The following is a 15,973-nucleotide window of genomic DNA, read 5'->3' as shown; positions in this document are numbered from 1 at the left end:
CACCCTCCAGCTGCCTAACGAGTGTGAGGATGCATCGTCCACCCGAGAGGAAAGCGTAAAAGCGCCCCGGAACCTCAAGCGTACGGACGGCGCCGTGAAACCCAAGAAATCCAGCCCGGCTTTAGAAAGAAAAACACAAAGAGAGCCAGGCGACCGCGGCGCGGGCTCCCCCCCCCCCGCCCCCCCCCCGGCGCCGGTCCGCGGCGCGGAGCCCGCCGGCCCTCCCGGCCTCGCTCCCTACCTCGCGGGGGCTCAAGCCCCGGCACCGGCTCCTTCCCGCCCGAGGGGCGCACCAGGCCTCCGCCGACGCCGACCCGCACGCTCCGCGCCTCCCGCAGCCGACCGGCGAGCTCGGGCCGTCCGGCAGGAAGCGGCTCACCGCGCAGCCGCCGCGGCCTCCAACCGCCTGCCGGCGGAGGGGAGCTGGGCCGCCCCGGACTCGCCCACCGGGGCCCGTCGGCGGCCGGCGGAGGCGAGCCCGGGCGGCGCGGCGCGGCGGCCGGGGAGGTGAGTCGCCCCGGGCCTCTGTCCGCCCCTCGGGTGATCGCGGCCCTCCCGGCAGCCCCGCCGCCGCGCCGCCCGCCCCGCGCCCGCGGCGGCGCGAATGGAACGGTCCGGCGGGGGGGATTGTGGGAGGCGCACGCGCGAGGGGCGGAGGGCATGTGGGGGGGCGGAGGAGGAGGAGGCGGCGGCGGCGGCGGCGGCCGTGGCGGCGGTTGGTGGCCGTGGGGGCGGGGAAGGGGGGGGAGGAAAGAAGAGGCGGTGGAGGAGGAGGCCGGGGCTCGCGCCGCCCAAGGTACGCGTGAGGGCCCGCGCCCGCCCGTCCTGACAGGGGCCGAGGGGGAGCGGGGGGCCGTGCGAGCGGGCGCCCCCGAGCGAGCGCGGACGGGCCGGCGGGCGCGCCGGGCGGCCGAAGGCGGGGGTTGGTGGGAGAGCGAGCGACGAGCCCGGAGCCCGTCCGGCGCGTGCGGGCGGGCGTGCGCGCTCCGCCGCCCGAGTCGGGGGCGGGGGGGGGGGGGCTCGCGGGGAGGGCCTGGGAGGGGAGGTGGGGGGGGCACGAGGCGCCCTTCGCTCGCGCCCGCCCTCCCTCCCGAGCAGCAGCCGCCGCCGCCGCCGCCGCCGCTCTGCCGCCGCCGCTCCCGCCGCCATTTTGGGTTCGCTTTGCGGAGGGGGAGACGATCCCCGTCTCGGTTGCGGGACCGCCTCCCCTCGGTGGCCCCCGCTCGGCCCCACGCCTTTCCCTTCTCCTCTCTCGCGTCTCCGCCAGTCCGCTCCCCCGCCGGCCGCCTCCTGACAGGCGGCAGGGATCCGCCGCGGGCCCGGGGAAGCGGAGGAGCCTGCTGGCGGCCGCCCCCCTTCCCCACTTCCCTGCACTCTCATCTCGCTCGGCCTCGGCCTCTGACACGGTGAGCACCACCGCCTGCGGAGGCCTCGGGCCTAAGCGCTCCCGGAGCGGCGCGGCCCCCGGCGGCCCGGGAGCCACTGTCACCTCCCGGACCTGGACCTCCGGGACAGCGGCGGGCGGGGTGGGGGAGGGGCGCGAGGCAGGGGATCCTGAGCGGACCGGGAAGTCCCTCCCGGCGGGGGGCGGGGGGAGGGGGGGGAAGGGGTGTCCCTGACGGGCGGGCTCCGGGCCTGGGGGGGGAGGGGGCGGGAAAGTCGGCGCGGGGAGGCGGAGTCGGCTGCGCCCCTGACAGGTCGGTTGGCGCGTCGGGGAGGCGCGACGGGAGCATCCCCCCCTCCCCGCCCGCCCTCGTCGGGTCGGCGTCCGCGGCGGCAGAGGGGGCTCTGCGGAGGGTCGCTCGCGGGCGGGGCCGGGGCCGCGGGGCCCCTGAGGCGCGCGGCGCTGCGTGGGAGCGAGCGGGAGACACCCCCCCCCCCCCCCGCCCCCCCCCCCCCCGGGTCGTAAGTTTGAGGACTGTGCCCGGGTAGTTTGTGCGGGGTCTGGGAGGCAGGTGGTGTTCTGGGGTGCAGCGGCCGTGGCGGCGTGTGTGCGCAGGGCAGGAGGGTGGGAACGCGTTCCGGAAGACCCTGCTGGTGCTCGTGGCGGGGCCACGGAGTTCCCCTTCAAGTCACCTTCTTTTCGAGACGAGATTCGGGGTGGCCCCGTCGGGCGGATGTGCGTGTCTGTGTCAGAAATCGGGAGCGCGTCGGAGCTCGGGAAGGAGGAGCCGTGGCGGGGTTTTTTACGCGGCCCCACACGTGCCCGTGGGGCGGGGGGTGGGACGGACCTGCCGGGGCCGCCTGTGGTCGTCGGGACGGCGTCACCGCGGACACCCGCCGTGTCTGCTGCGAGGGCCCCGACAAGGGGCGGGCTTTCCGCTGGCCCGAGGTGGCAGAAGCACGTCGCGCGGAGTGAAGCTTCCCTGGTCCTCGCCGCACTTTCTCCGTTCCTTTGTGATCCTGCCCCTCGGGGAAGATGGTGGGGAAGGTGTTTTCCCCCCGTCGCGTGAAGTAGGAAGTCGAGGCAGAACGAGACGCTCCTGCAAGGGCACGCTTTCCCGTGGTGGCGACGTTGGGACTGTGGCTCCAGGCGCGCGGCTGCTTGCCCGCGGAGGGCTTGGGGCGCGGGCCCCGCGGCGCTGGGAAGCGGGGCGTGTGTGGCCGCTGGCGTCCGGGGGACCTGGGGCGCGCGGAGCGTAGGGCGTGCGGCCGGGACCGTGGTCCTGGCTTGTGGAGGAAGCAGGGCGTTCGTGACACTTCGGGCTTTCGTGGCCTGGGCTTGTGCCGGGGTCGCCGTCTGGGGGCTGACGGCTCGACTCGATCTAGGCAGAGGGAGCTTCCTTTCCTGGCTCAGCGGGTGTTTACCGAAGAATTCCTCGGTTAAACGCTCCCTGTCTTGGGGAGGGACTCAGTGACCCTGTGGACACAGCCTGGCTGCCTCTGAGCGGGCTTGCCTGGACCGCCGGAGGTGTTTGGGGCCAGCCAGGCAGACAGACCAGCGTGGAGCTGAGACCCAAAAACTTCCCTGAAAAGTCTGTTCGGTTTGCAGGGAAGTTAGACATCCGGGCATTTTTCCTTCGGAAGGCTCTCACCCGAAAGGGTGGCAAGCTTGCGACGCCGGGTGCCTGGCTTGGCATTTTCTTCTGGCATTCGTGAGCTAACTGTTTTGGGGATCTGGGAGTCGCTGCTGTACGTGCCCGTGGAGTTTGGAACTTTGGGGTTGGGCTCAGGGAGGTCTTCCAAATGCAGATTTTGCAGTAAGGCCCCCCCCTCCCCCCCCCCCCCCAAGTGAATACGAGGGGAAAACTCTTGAACCTAAGCTAGCGTGGCTCTATGTCTGGAAAGTAGCATGTTTTCGATATTGCTAGACTAGCAGGTCTCTAAAGTTTTCTGGGGTCGCATATCCTTCCGAGAATTTGATGACAGACCCTGACTGTTAAATGAGCATAAGTGCAGTCACACTACGCACACCATGTCAGGAACTTAAATTGTGACGAAGTAGAACCTTTTTATATTTAGGTCTCATTTGAAGCCCTTTTAAAACCGAGCTTTGTTTGGAGATGAAGATGTTGGTATGAGTTTAAGGTGACAGATTGTGTGACACTTTTTGAGCATGCTGCGAGTAAGGAGAGCTTTCAGGTCGTGTCTTTTCATTTTATTCTTTACAAACTCATTTTTGCAGTGTTCGTATAGGATTCTGAATTAGGTGGTAAGAAAATATGTCGACAAAAATATATAGCTTTATTCTTTTTCATTATCTTTTTATTCTTAAACTCCTCTCTTCCCGGTTGTGCCTTGGGTCTGAGGCTTTTGAAGCTCATTCCTTGGAGTTTATCTTACTTATAACAAACATTGACTTAATTCTACGTAGGAGACACAAAGGTGAGTAATAACGTGCCCTCAGTCCTTGAAGAGATTTGTGCAGTTGAAGCAAAGGATGGTATGATGGTGGTGGCTTTCCAAAGGGCGAGGAGGAGGGAGGAATGTTCCCAGAAGTGGAGGATTCATGACTTAATTGCAGAGTTTTTGCCATCACTAATTCGCAGGAAGCAGTAGTCTTCCTGCTGTCTGCGGGACTTTGTAGCTATCGAGCGTGTTTTGGTATCACCTGGTGTTCTTGGCCGAAGGCTCTCTGGTTTGAAAACCAGGCGTACTTGGGTCGTATTCCTTATCTTGTTTCCGATGTATTTCTGTAGTGAGTTTGTAACAAAGGTCTTAATGTCATTTTTAGGTATTCATGCATCCAGAAAACACTTACTGGGGAAAAATGCACTTGGTCTTAGACGAAAGGCCAAGAAGCTTCTGGGGTAAAACGCAGTAGCTATTTGATAGACTACCCGTGCATTGAGTACTGGAAATTTAAAATAATTACTGAATTTTTAAAAAATGTTTTTGATGTTTGTTTATTTTTGAGAGAGAGAGAGAGAGAGAGAGAGAGAGAGAGAGAGTGGGGGATGGGCAGAGAGAGAGGGAGACACAGAATCTGAAGCAGGCTCCAAGCTCTGAGCTGTCAGCACAGAGCCCGATGCGGGGCTTGAGCCCATGAACTAGGATATCATGAACTGGACACTTAACCGACTGAGCCACCCAGGTGCCTCTCGCCCCCCCCCCCCCCTTTTTAAATAATTACTGAATTGTTAAAAGAACAAGAAATTCAGAGAGTGTTTGGATAGCACAGATCATAGGACTTGGTAAGGTAAGGAAAGGTCCGGAGAAAAGTGGTGTGATTATCCCTTCTCTTCATTGTCATGGCCTGTGTGTTGTGTAGATTTGTGAGGAGTTTAATATTTTCTCTAATTTTTAACTTGGGTAGTAGATTGTGGGTTTTTAAAATAACGTTACATACGTGTGTGTCTTGTTAATCTGTGCATATAGTTCAATATGTATTTAGTCTTATACGTATGAGATAGTTTGTAATTTAAAAAATAATGCTTGTAATAATTGCGGATTATTCAGGATCTTTGAGGATCAAGAAATGAAAGCAATCTTCACGGCATAGTCTTGAGCTGTGTTCTGAAATATGGAGCGTGACTTCCCTGTGTCTTGCTAGGCATTGTGTCTTTGCACTCTCGCAGGACCATTTGAGGTTTCAGTCGTTGTCTTCCATACCTCACTAATAAGTGACCGTGTTCAGTCCTGCCAACATGATCTGGCTATACACAGTAGAGAAGTTTTACCATATGTGTGGGTGATGCATCTCTGGTTAAAAATTTCATACTGCTGCCTGAGATTTTTTTTTTTTATTTAAAATTTTTTTTTTCAACGTTTTATTTTATTTTTGGGACAGAGAGAGACAGAGCATGAACGGGCGAGGGGCAGAGAGAGAGGGAGACACAGAATCGGAAACAGGCTCCAGGCTCTGAGCCATCAGCCCAGAGCCCGACGCGGGGCTCGAACTCACGGACCGCGAGATCGTGACCTGGCTGAAGTCGGATGCTTAACTGACTGCGCCACCCAGGCGCCCCATGCCTGAGATTTTTAAAGGTGCATATAGTCTTACTGATGTCTGCTGTGAAGTCCACTTTATGCCAGCCCTTCCAGAAGCGTAACATATCTCTTTTTTTTAATGTTTATTTATTTTTGAGAGAGACAAAACGTGAGTGGGGGAGGGGCAGACACACACACACACACACACACACACACACACACACACACAGAATCTGAAGCAGGCTCCAGGCTCTGAGCTGTCGACACAGAGCCCGACACAGGGCTCGAACCCATGAACTAGGATATCATGACCTGAGCTGAAGTTGGACACTTAACCAGACTGAGCCACACAGGTACCCTGAGGGATGACATACCTTAAACCTGGCTGCCATAAAAGAGGGAAATGAAAGTAATTTTTGTTTTATTTTGAGATGTTTTGCTAGTTTTTTCAAATTATTTATTTATTTAAATTTCTTGAAAATTTTTTTGTTTATATTTTGTGTGGGGAGGTTAGCTTTTTCATAGTTAACGATTTGTGTTCTTAGTGATAACTGTCAATCTTACATTTCATGTTTTAGAAATGAGTATTTTAGTGACTGCTACATCGGGGTTGGTTAATGGCAGTGTGAGGTTGACACAACATAATTATGGATTTAAGAGATGACAGAAATTTGATAACCTTGTTTTTTCAAGAGTTGTATTGCTTTCATTGAACATCTATTTTCACTGAACATCTGATCTATAAAAGTTTATTTTAGCATTAATTGGTTTTGCTTTTCATTGTTTTTATTTATTTTTTTTAGAGAGAGAGAGAGAGAGAACCTTAAGCAGGCTCCACACTTTGCATGGAGTCCGACACAGGGCTCAGTCCTGGGATTGTCTGGGATTATCACCTGAGCTGAAATCAAGAGTCAGATGCTGAACTGACTGAGCCACCCAGGTGCCCCTGCTTTTCATCATAGTTTTTAGTCATTTGCTCTTAGACATATGCAAGTTGATGACAGGATTGTATGTGTACCTTTTCCCATTTTATTTGATTCATTTTTTAAATGTAGGAAGTTTCAAACATAACAAAAATAAAGAGAATTAGTGTAGTGAGTCCTTATGTACTCAACATCCAGCTGCAACAGTAACCCGTACGTACCTAGCTATCACACTGTCCCCATCTGCGACCTCTCTGCCTTCTTCCCCGCTTTGTTTATTTTGAAACAAACCTTTCAGATATTATATCATTTCGTTCATAAATACTTCAGTGTGTGCGTTCTTTTTGCACTTAAATGGGGAATTATTGCTTCATAGTTAGGTTTATATAACTTTTTAAATAAAAGTATCTGATAAGTGGAATTAAACTACTTCTAATCTCTTTTACCTGTCAGTTGTGATTCCCTCTGCAAACTATTAGAAATGAATGGCGTAGAATTCACCTCACTGCTTTTAGATGTTTGCGTTGAAAAATGCGTGAACAGTTTCTGTGTTTGCCAGAAAAGCTTATCAGCTTTTTTCTAATGTACAAAGTGAGAAATAATGTGTCTCTTGCAGTCTTTTTTTTTTAAGTCATAGTGACAAGACACTAAAAAATGTTTTTGTGTTCTTGTTCTTGATTTTCTAACTGGACCCAATTACTGCAAAGAAATCCAAGGATAACTGGTAATGTTGAACAGGAGCCGGAATTGGTCTAAAATCCGACTTAAAGAGTATAAAATAACATTATTTTGAATTTTGAAATTCTGATTGTGGACATTTGAAAGTCCATACCATTGCTTCAGTTGTTAAATACGAATCGTGGTACAGAGCTTAATAATCATGATGAGTAGAAACACTGTAGAAAAAGAAAGTAAATATTCCTGTTAGGAAGATAAATCAAAGTGTTGAGATTTGAAGTGATTGTGAGTAAAGTTAAATTTAGCCTTCTATAAAACACTGACAGTTACCATTATGAATGTGAATGCTATCTCTAGGGAAACTTTGGTTAACTTATCTTTTGTTACATCTTATGTTATAGTCCCATAGGAAATAAACCATTAATCTTTGATGTAATCTTGCTTTACATTTTTTCTATCTTTTCCACATTTGACATTAAGTCATTCTTCTCATTCAGTTTTATTTGTCCTGATACCACAGGTGGACTTCTGTTAGATTAGAAAGTAACTATATTGTTGGCTTCTTAGTATAAATGATACTATTTAGACTATGGAGGACACATTACTTATCGTAAGGTTTCTTTTTTTTAAGTTACTTATTTTTGAGAGAAAGAGAGAGAGAGAGAGGGAGAGCAAGTGGGGAAGGGGCAGAGGGAGAGAGAGAGAATCCCTAGCAGGCTCTGCACCCCCCAGTGGCGAGGCTGATGTGGGGCTTGAACTCCCAAACCCCGAAATCATGACCTGAGCTGAATTCAAATGCTAAACCAACTGAGCCACCCAGGTGCCCCTAATAAGGTTTCCTAAAATTCAGCACTGCTGAAAATGAAAGCACCAGAATTTAAGTGTTTACTAATATAAGAAGCCTCCATTCTTTGAATGGAGAGAATTTAAAAGATTATCTTTGAGGGGGGCCTGGGTGGCTCAGTCGGTTAAGTGTCCGACTCTTTGGGCTCAGGTCATGATCTCAGTGGTTTGTGAGTTTGAGCCTTGAGTTGGGCTCTGAATGACAGTGTGGAGCCTGCTTGGGATTCTCTCTCTCCCTCTCTGTCTCTGTCCCTTCCCTGCTCGCATGTGTGTGCTCTCTCTCTCTCAAAATAACTAAACATATATATATATATATATATATATATATATATATATATATATATATATATGATTGTCTTCGAAAGAAGAAACAGCTGACAGCTGAGAAAATGGAGTGAATCAATCATGTATAGTAATTAGTGGGTGAACAGTACTATAGAATAAAGGTCTTCAGAGAAGATTGGAGGATGTAAATCTCAAGGATAGTTTACATCAGGCTAAGTGATCACATACGTTGGGAAGTTAAAATTTAGACATATAAGCACATTAAAGGAAAAAGAGCAGTTGGGGCGCCTGGGTGGCTCAGTGGGTTGAGCGTCCGACTTCGGCTCAGCTCATGATGTCGCGGTCCATGAGTTTGAGCCCCGCGTCAGGCTCTGTGCTGACAGCTCAGAGCCTGGAGCCTGTTTCAGATTCTGTGTCTCCCTCTCTCTGACCCTCCCCTGTTCATGCTCTGTCTCTCTTTGTCCCAAAAATGAATAAACGTTTAAAAAAAAAATTAAAAAAAAAGAGCAGTCACTTTGAAACTACAGGGAGAGACTTTTTAAGTTTGTTTATTTTGAGAGAGAGAGAATCCTCAGCAGGCTCTGCAATGTCAGCAAAGAGCCTGATGTGGGGCTTGAACTCACAAACCGTGAGATCATGACCTGAGTGGAAATCAGAAGTCAGATGCTTAACTGACTGAGCCACCCAGGTGCCCCAAAAGGGAGATATTTAAGTTAATTTTGTGTGTGTGTTTAAGGGAAAAAAATTACAAAACTGTAGATAAAGCCAAGGTTTAATTCTGTTTAACAAGTACTCTTTCTGTTCATCTGTCATTCAACCAACATTTTTCAGTGCTTATTTCATTTCCATTTCTGTATTTAGGTGTTGGGAGAAGAGAAGACTTTTTTTTTTTTTTTCCTGCCTCAAAGTAGTGAATCTAGAAAGAGCAACATCTTGTTAACAAATTACAATATGCAGTGTGATACATTTCTCCCAGGTAGAGAAGGGAGAAAGTTATTAGATCTGTGGAGGGAGAGGAAAGGTTAAGGATAGCTTCCTGCAAGGGGGAGGAACCAGGTCTTAAAGGATAAATATGAGTTATTCAGTAAGGCTTAGAGGGGGTGCTCTCGGCAGGAAAGATATCTGCAAAGACGTGAGAATGGAAATAACACAGCAGAATGAGTTCCGGGGACTGTAATTTGGATCAGTATACTTTCCACCTAGTCTCCTATGACTTCTTGTGTCTCCAGTACTATGTTAGGTTGGGTTTTGTACTTAGAGGTCATCAACAAAATGAAGATGGAGCCATGTTCTGTACACTCTGCCTAGACAAAATAGTACTATATTATTACTGTTAATTTCTAACAAAGATTAAAGAAAACAATTATGTTTTAGTTACTTGGAAACTTTTACTAGAATATTACTTGTTCAGCATTTTAATCAAGCATTGATTATATGTCCAGCCAAATAAAAAAAATTGTATAATTGCTTTTCTTAATAATGAACAAGTCTTCCAGCTCCACATTGGTATATTTCCCTTCAATTTGTTGAAAATCCCAAATAGTGATTAAGATCATGGACTCAGAAATCGGATTGACTAGGCTCCGATCCCAGTTTGCTACTTACTGTGTAATCTTTAGCAAAACACTTACAGTCCTTGGTTTTCTTGACCGTAAGATGACGATAATACTTATAGCATAGGATTGTGGAAAGATTGTACTAGGTAATGTGTGTAAAGTGCTTAGCGTAATCTATGTCGTACAGCAGGTGCATAATGTAGATTTGCTGTTAGTATTGATTTCTCTTATTTATTTCCTGAAAAGAGAAATTTTTTTAGCAAAGCAAATGACCTCCCTTATGTGTATTGCCTATAGGAGGTAAGACTATGCAAAACACGTTTTTGAAAGTGTATTAAACAACTTCCTTACATGTATACGTGTTTTTTTTCTAATTCTCAGTTTATCTTATTTTCCTTACGTATGGATTCTACTTTTATATTTTCCCACTTAACTCCAGGCGAGGCTTTTTTTTTTTTTAAGATTTTATTTTTAAGTAATTTCCACCCAATGTTGGACTCGAACTTCGAACCCCGAGATTAGAGGTCCCATGCTCTACTGACCGAGCCAGCCAGGCACCCCCAGACTAGGCTTTGTGTTTGGCTGCTGCTTCTTACCAAGTCAAGGATTCTCTCCACAGTGCACAGGAATATATCTTCACTGAAGTGTGAAGTTTTTGGGGCAGAGAGCCTTAAGTCTTTGAACTGAACTGGGTTTAGTTAGGACAATTCTCTTCTTACAGCTGACCAGCACTTTGTTTTTTTAGGAGGCCAGTGTATCCTTCTAAAGCAGAACCCATTGTTTTCACTAAACCACCTAATTTCATTCAGAAACAGGACCAACGTATAGTTAGTGAGTGCTTATTGTGTGCCAGGCACTAGGATACGGTGATGAATGAACAAAATAAGGTCCTTGGGTATTTTAACTTTCCTTTTCCAGAACAGCAGAATATTACTGCTGTAATATGTGCTGCTCCCATCATATTACATGTGGTTCAAGCAAGGTGCAGTGGGGATTTCTGAAAGAATGTCTTGGGGTATGATTATTTTATGCCAGGGCAAGTCAGGTCTAGGAAAAAAAATCTCTTCCTCTTGAGGATCCTTATTGTGTGTCTGTGTTTTATCCAAGCAGTCCATTGGACCTTTAGTCCTCTGGGATATCAGTGGCTTAAGTCTTCCATTCAGAGTCAAATAAAAACGGAAACCAGCATTTCTAACAAAGAATACATATTCTTTCATTCTGTAAGTATTAATTGTATACTTACATCGTATCAGATACTGTGTTAAGCCCCGGGGATACAGCAGTGAATAAAAGTAAAAGTCATTGCTTTCAGGGACAACTTGTTGGCTCAGTTGGTAGAGTATTTGACTCTTGATCTCGGGGTCTTGAGTTCAAGCCGCACGTGGGTATAGAGAACACTTAAAAAAAAAAAAAACAACTGCTTTCATGGTGCTCACTTTCTAGTAAGATAGATGTTAAACAAATGGGTGTGATGTTACAGCATTTTCATGTTAGGTGTTATAAAGGAAAATAAAGTAAGGAGATGGGGGATGGTTGGGGAAGTCCCTTGAGGCAGTGATACTTGAGTAGAGACCTGTGTGATGTGAGACCCCCATGTAGCTGTCTGGGGCACGAGCATAAGCCCTGAGGCAGTAGTGTGTTTGGTGTGTTTAAGAACTAAAGGGCTAGGGCTGCCTGAGGGGCTCAGTTGAGTGTCCGACTTCAGCTCGGGTCAAGATCTCATGGTTGGTGAGTTTGAGCCTCGCGTTGGGCTCCCTGTTGTCCGTGCGGAGCCCGCTTCGGATCCTCTGTCCCCCCGCCCCTCTCCTGCTTGCGCTCTCTCAAAAATACATAAAAAACATTTAAAAAGAAAGAAGAGGGGTGCCTGGGTGGCTCAGTTGGTTAAGCGTCTGACTGGCTCAGGTCATGATCTCACGGTTTGTTGTTTTGAGCCCCACGTTAAGCTCTGTGCTGACGGCTCAGAGCCTGGAGCCGGCTTCGGATTCTGTGTCTGCCTCTCTGCCCCTCCCCTGCTCATGCTCTGTGTTTGTCTCTATCTCAAAAATAAATAAACATTAAAAAGAAAAGACAAAGAGCTAGAACAGCGTAAACAAGGTGGGAGTGAATGATAGGAAATAGGTAGAAGAGGTAGTCGGGGCTATGTAATGTAGACACTTAAAAAACTTGACCAAGTGTGTAGGTTTTATTTTAGATTTGATAGGAACCTGTTGGGAGGTTTTGAGTAGGGAGATAACTTGATCTAATGTATACACTTTGAAAAGCAAGAGTCATATAACCAGAGTGACCATTTAAGCCGTTGTGATATTTGAGTTAAGAGATGACTGTGAGTTGAACTGTTGTATTTTCAGGGAGATGGATTTGGGATCTATTTTTCTTAACTTTTTTTTAATGTTTATTTTTGAGAGAGAAAGAGACAGAGTGAGAGAGGGAAGGGGCAGAGAGAGAGGGAAACAGAATCTGAAGCAGGCTGCAGGCTCTGAACTGTTAGCACAGAGCCTGACGCAGGGCTCGAATTCACGAGCTGTGAGATCATGACCTGAGCTGAAGTTGGACGCTTAACCAACTGAGCCACCCAGGTGCCCCCAGATTTGAGACATATTTTTAAAGGTGGGGAATGAGAACTCGGATTGGCTGTGAGGTCTGAGTCAAAGAGTAGTTAAGATTGACTCCCACGATAGCCTCACTGTTGGGTGCTGTTTACTGAATGAAATGTGCAACACTGGAGGAAGCAGGTTGCAGGAATGCAGAAATTAAGAATTTGGCTTGGACATACTGACTTCGCGTTTTCTATCAAATGTTTCAAGTTGAGATACTGAGTAAGCAATTTGATATATAAGTCTCAGGATTGTGGCAAATATAAATTTGGTAGTTGATCAGTGTAGAGGTACTATTTAGAACCATGGGACTTGATGAGATCACCTGGAGAGTGAGTGTAGATAGAGTAGAGATGAAGTTCTTAGAGTGAATTGTGGGGTGTTCTGGACATTTAGAGGCATTTAATCAATAATGCCAGGGCTGAAAGAATCATTCTATAATTTTGGGAGTAGTACTTTCTTCAGAAAACCCAGCAAGTACTAACTGGTGAAGACATAGAGCCAAAAATAAAATAGCTAATGAACTAAATTATTTTTCATCTGTTGAATAGCTCTTGGATTGTGTTGCAGAGATCAGAATACTCATATGAAACTAAAAACCATAGTGCCTGGATTACTGGATTACTCTGAAAAGATGGTCAGAATGGTCATTGCCTTCCTAAGTATCCATTGTGGAGGTCGACGTAGAGTGAAGCAATTACAAACTTATGAAATAATGAAGTTTGGGGGTGCTGGCTGGCTCACTCAGAGGAGTGGGCGGCTTTCGATCCTTGGGGTCTTGAGTCCGAGCCCTGTGTTGAGTTTAAACAAGTAAAGGGGCGCCTTGGTAGCTCAGTTGGTTAAGTGTCCTACTCTTGGTTTTAGCTCAGGTCATGATCTCACAGTTTGTGAGTTTGAGCCCTACATCGGGCTCCATGCTGACCGCACGGAGCCTGCTTGTAATTCTCTCTCTCTCTGCCTCTCCCCCACTCGCTTTCTCGGTCTCTCTCAAAATAAATAAACTTAAAAAAAGAAAAAGACTGGAAGCTTCTTACCCATTCACGTGATAACAATTTCTAGCTTTGAAAATTTACAGAGTAAAGATCGAGCTGCCTCCTGTTTTCTTATTTGGTCTGTCACTGGGCATTGTTAAACGTTTCTTTAAAGAAGCTAGGTTTTCATCTGTGGACTTAACTGAGCCAACACATCTAGTATCCTAGAATACATGTATATTTGAAAGTATACTTGAAAGTATTAAGGGGTTTAATATTGTTTAGATTGACTTACTGCATATTTTGGGACATTTTCTGAGTTTGGGTAGGGACCTGTTTAAATGTATTTGAGGTGTCAGGGCACCTGGGCGGCTCAGTCAGTTGAGCATCTGACTTTGGCTCAGGTCATGATCTTGCGGTCTGTGAGTTTGAGCCCCGCATCGGGCTGTATGCTGACAGCTCGGAGCCTGGAGCCTGCTTTGGATTCTGTGTCTCTCTCTCTCTCTCTCTCTCTCTCTCCCCCCCTCCCCCACTCGTGCTCTGTCTCTCTCTCAGACATAAATAAACATTAAAAAAAATTTAAATGTATTTGAGGTGTCAGAAATGGAAAGTAATAGAAATTACAGGTAAAGGCAGTCACAGCATATAGGTTATTTTGTGTTGTTGATTTAAGACTATCAGAATTCCTCTTAGCTACTGCAGGAAACGGATGCTCTCTTGCTGAAGAAAATGACTTCACACTTGACAGTCCACTTCTACCATTAGGAAAATGTGGAGCCCATCTGTTGGATTGGCACTATGCCTCAAAGGCCAGTAGTTTTGGACTTTGTCAGTCCAGGAAGAGAAATTAATCCCAGAACGTTGAGGGGAGAAACATTTTTAATAATGGATTCCCCAGGGTTTATCTGACATCTTGTTGCAGTTTTGTAGAGCTCATCGGAGAATTAAGGGTCCATCATGTGTAATCTCTTTTTCCCAGTCAAAGTCAGAATCATCAGTTGTGTGTATTACAGAACCATTTCTCTTCCAGGTAAATAGTGTCCATGCAAAAATACTACCGGGGGACGTGGGTGACTCAGTTGGTTAAGTGTCCAACTCTTGATTTTGGCTCAGGTCATGGTCTCATGGTTCTTGGGATCGAGCCCCATGTTGGGCTCTGTGCTGTCAGTGTGGAGCCTGCTTGGGATTCTCTCTCTCTCTCCCTCTCTCTCTCTCTCTCTCTCTCTCTCCCCCCTCTCTGTTCCTCTCCCGCTTCTGCCTGTTCTCTCAAGATAAACAAACATTAAAAAAAAAAAAAAAAAAACTACCAAAAATTTCCAGGTAGTTTAGAGGTGATCTTCTTAAGTAGAACTGAGATACTTAAGATAGTAATATGATTTGGGATTCCAATAAGCCTCGAAAAATATTTCTAGGTGAATCTGTTCCACAAAATCTGGAAACTGAGGCTTACAACTTAAATGGTTAAAGTGGCCATTTCCTGGTTTCGTGGGCATCCATTCTGGACCTTACCTTTGAGCTGGCCTCAAAAATAGGATCACAATTTGTTTGGTGGCGGTAGTAGTTAGGGCCCCATTAAGAGTATGATGAAATCTGGGGCGCCAGGGTGGCTCAGTCGGTTGAGCGTCCGACTTCGGCTCAGGTCACGATCTCATGGTTTGTGAGGTCGAGCCCCGCATCGGGCTGTGTTGCTGACAACTCAGAGCCTGGAGCCTGCATTGGATTCTGTGTCTCCCTCCCTCTCTCTCTGCTCCTCCCCCACTCGTGCTCTGTCTCTCTGTCTCTCAAAAATAAATAAACATTAAATAAAAAGAATATAATGAAATCTTTGTGCCCTTTTCTGGAGTACACATACACAGATAAATTTTTCGCTGTAGAATTGTTGTAGAATTTGCTTCTGGGCCACCATCCCTTATTTCATAGGCCTCCCAATTATGAATGTTATGGGGTGACAGTTGCATTATTTACCTGTTTCTCAACAGAGATTGCTCCTAAAAACGAAATAAACTCCTGTAAGGACAGTGGTGGTTGGAGAGTGGTTTAAGTAACTCATTGCTAGACCATCTGTCATCTGCCCACCTTCATTTCCCCTTCACCATTTTGGTGATACAGTGATTTCTGGAGAATTATCAGTTAAAGTAACATGCCAATGTTAGAATGGCAGGCTGGGTTTAAGAAAACTATTCTTCGGAATGGGTGAAATGGCAGCAAAGTGATCATTATCTGCCGGTGCCCCTCCCTGACTGGCTTCCTGGCTACAGTTACCTAGCTTCCCCAGCTACATCACACACAGCTCTCTGAATGTAATTTCTAAATCCAAACCTGGCCGTGTCCCTTGGCAGAACAGACAGTTCAGAACTTTCTTCAAGGTCCTGTGTAGTTCTTCAGCTTTGTGTCTCGCTGAGTCTCTTACCCTTGAGCTTCAGCTGTTTGGAAATGCCACCATTCCCCAACTCAGTGCGTTTATGTCTCCATGACTTCCGTGTTCCTCCCAGTGCCTGGCAGCTTAGACAACACCTACCCATCTTCTGAGATGGTTCAGGTTGATGCTGTGAAGCCTTACCTGGCCACCTCCCCCCTTTTGGGGAACATTGTACCCTCATTTCTCTTTGGTGTATACCTAGGGGTAGAACTGCTGGGCCACAGGGTAAGCATATTTTTGTCTTTGGTAAATACTGTCCGTTGTCCCAATTGATTTATGACTCTATAGCTCTACCAGTAGTGTATACGTATTCCATTTGTTCCCCATCCTCACC

General features: G+C 47.6%; 1 protein-coding gene across 8 annotated transcripts in view; it reads left to right on the top strand.

Annotated features, from left to right (window-relative positions):
- Positions 1-675: 675 nt before the first annotated feature.
- Positions 676-15,973, top strand: part of ASH1L (ASH1 like histone lysine methyltransferase) — a 194,086-nt gene continuing 178,788 nt past the window's right edge. For 5 of the 8 annotated variants that reach the window (XM_027048255.2, XM_027048256.2, XM_027048251.2 and 2 more), the window contains exon 1: positions 1,067-1,406. The gene's annotated coding sequence lies outside the window, so the exon portion shown is untranslated. Of the gene's footprint in view, positions 797-1,065; positions 1,407-15,973 lie in introns of those variants that run through there. The other 3 variants (XM_053208764.1, XM_027048257.2, XM_027048252.2) reach the window with 2 other exon arrangements.

The sequence above is a fragment of the Acinonyx jubatus genome, chromosome E4, assembly GCF_027475565.1.
Source record: "Acinonyx jubatus isolate Ajub_Pintada_27869175 chromosome E4, VMU_Ajub_asm_v1.0, whole genome shotgun sequence".
NCBI classification, from domain to species: domain Eukaryota; kingdom Metazoa; phylum Chordata; class Mammalia; order Carnivora; family Felidae; genus Acinonyx; species Acinonyx jubatus.
The sequence above is the reverse complement of the archived record's forward strand: the minus strand, read 5'-3'. Positions and strand labels throughout refer to the sequence as shown.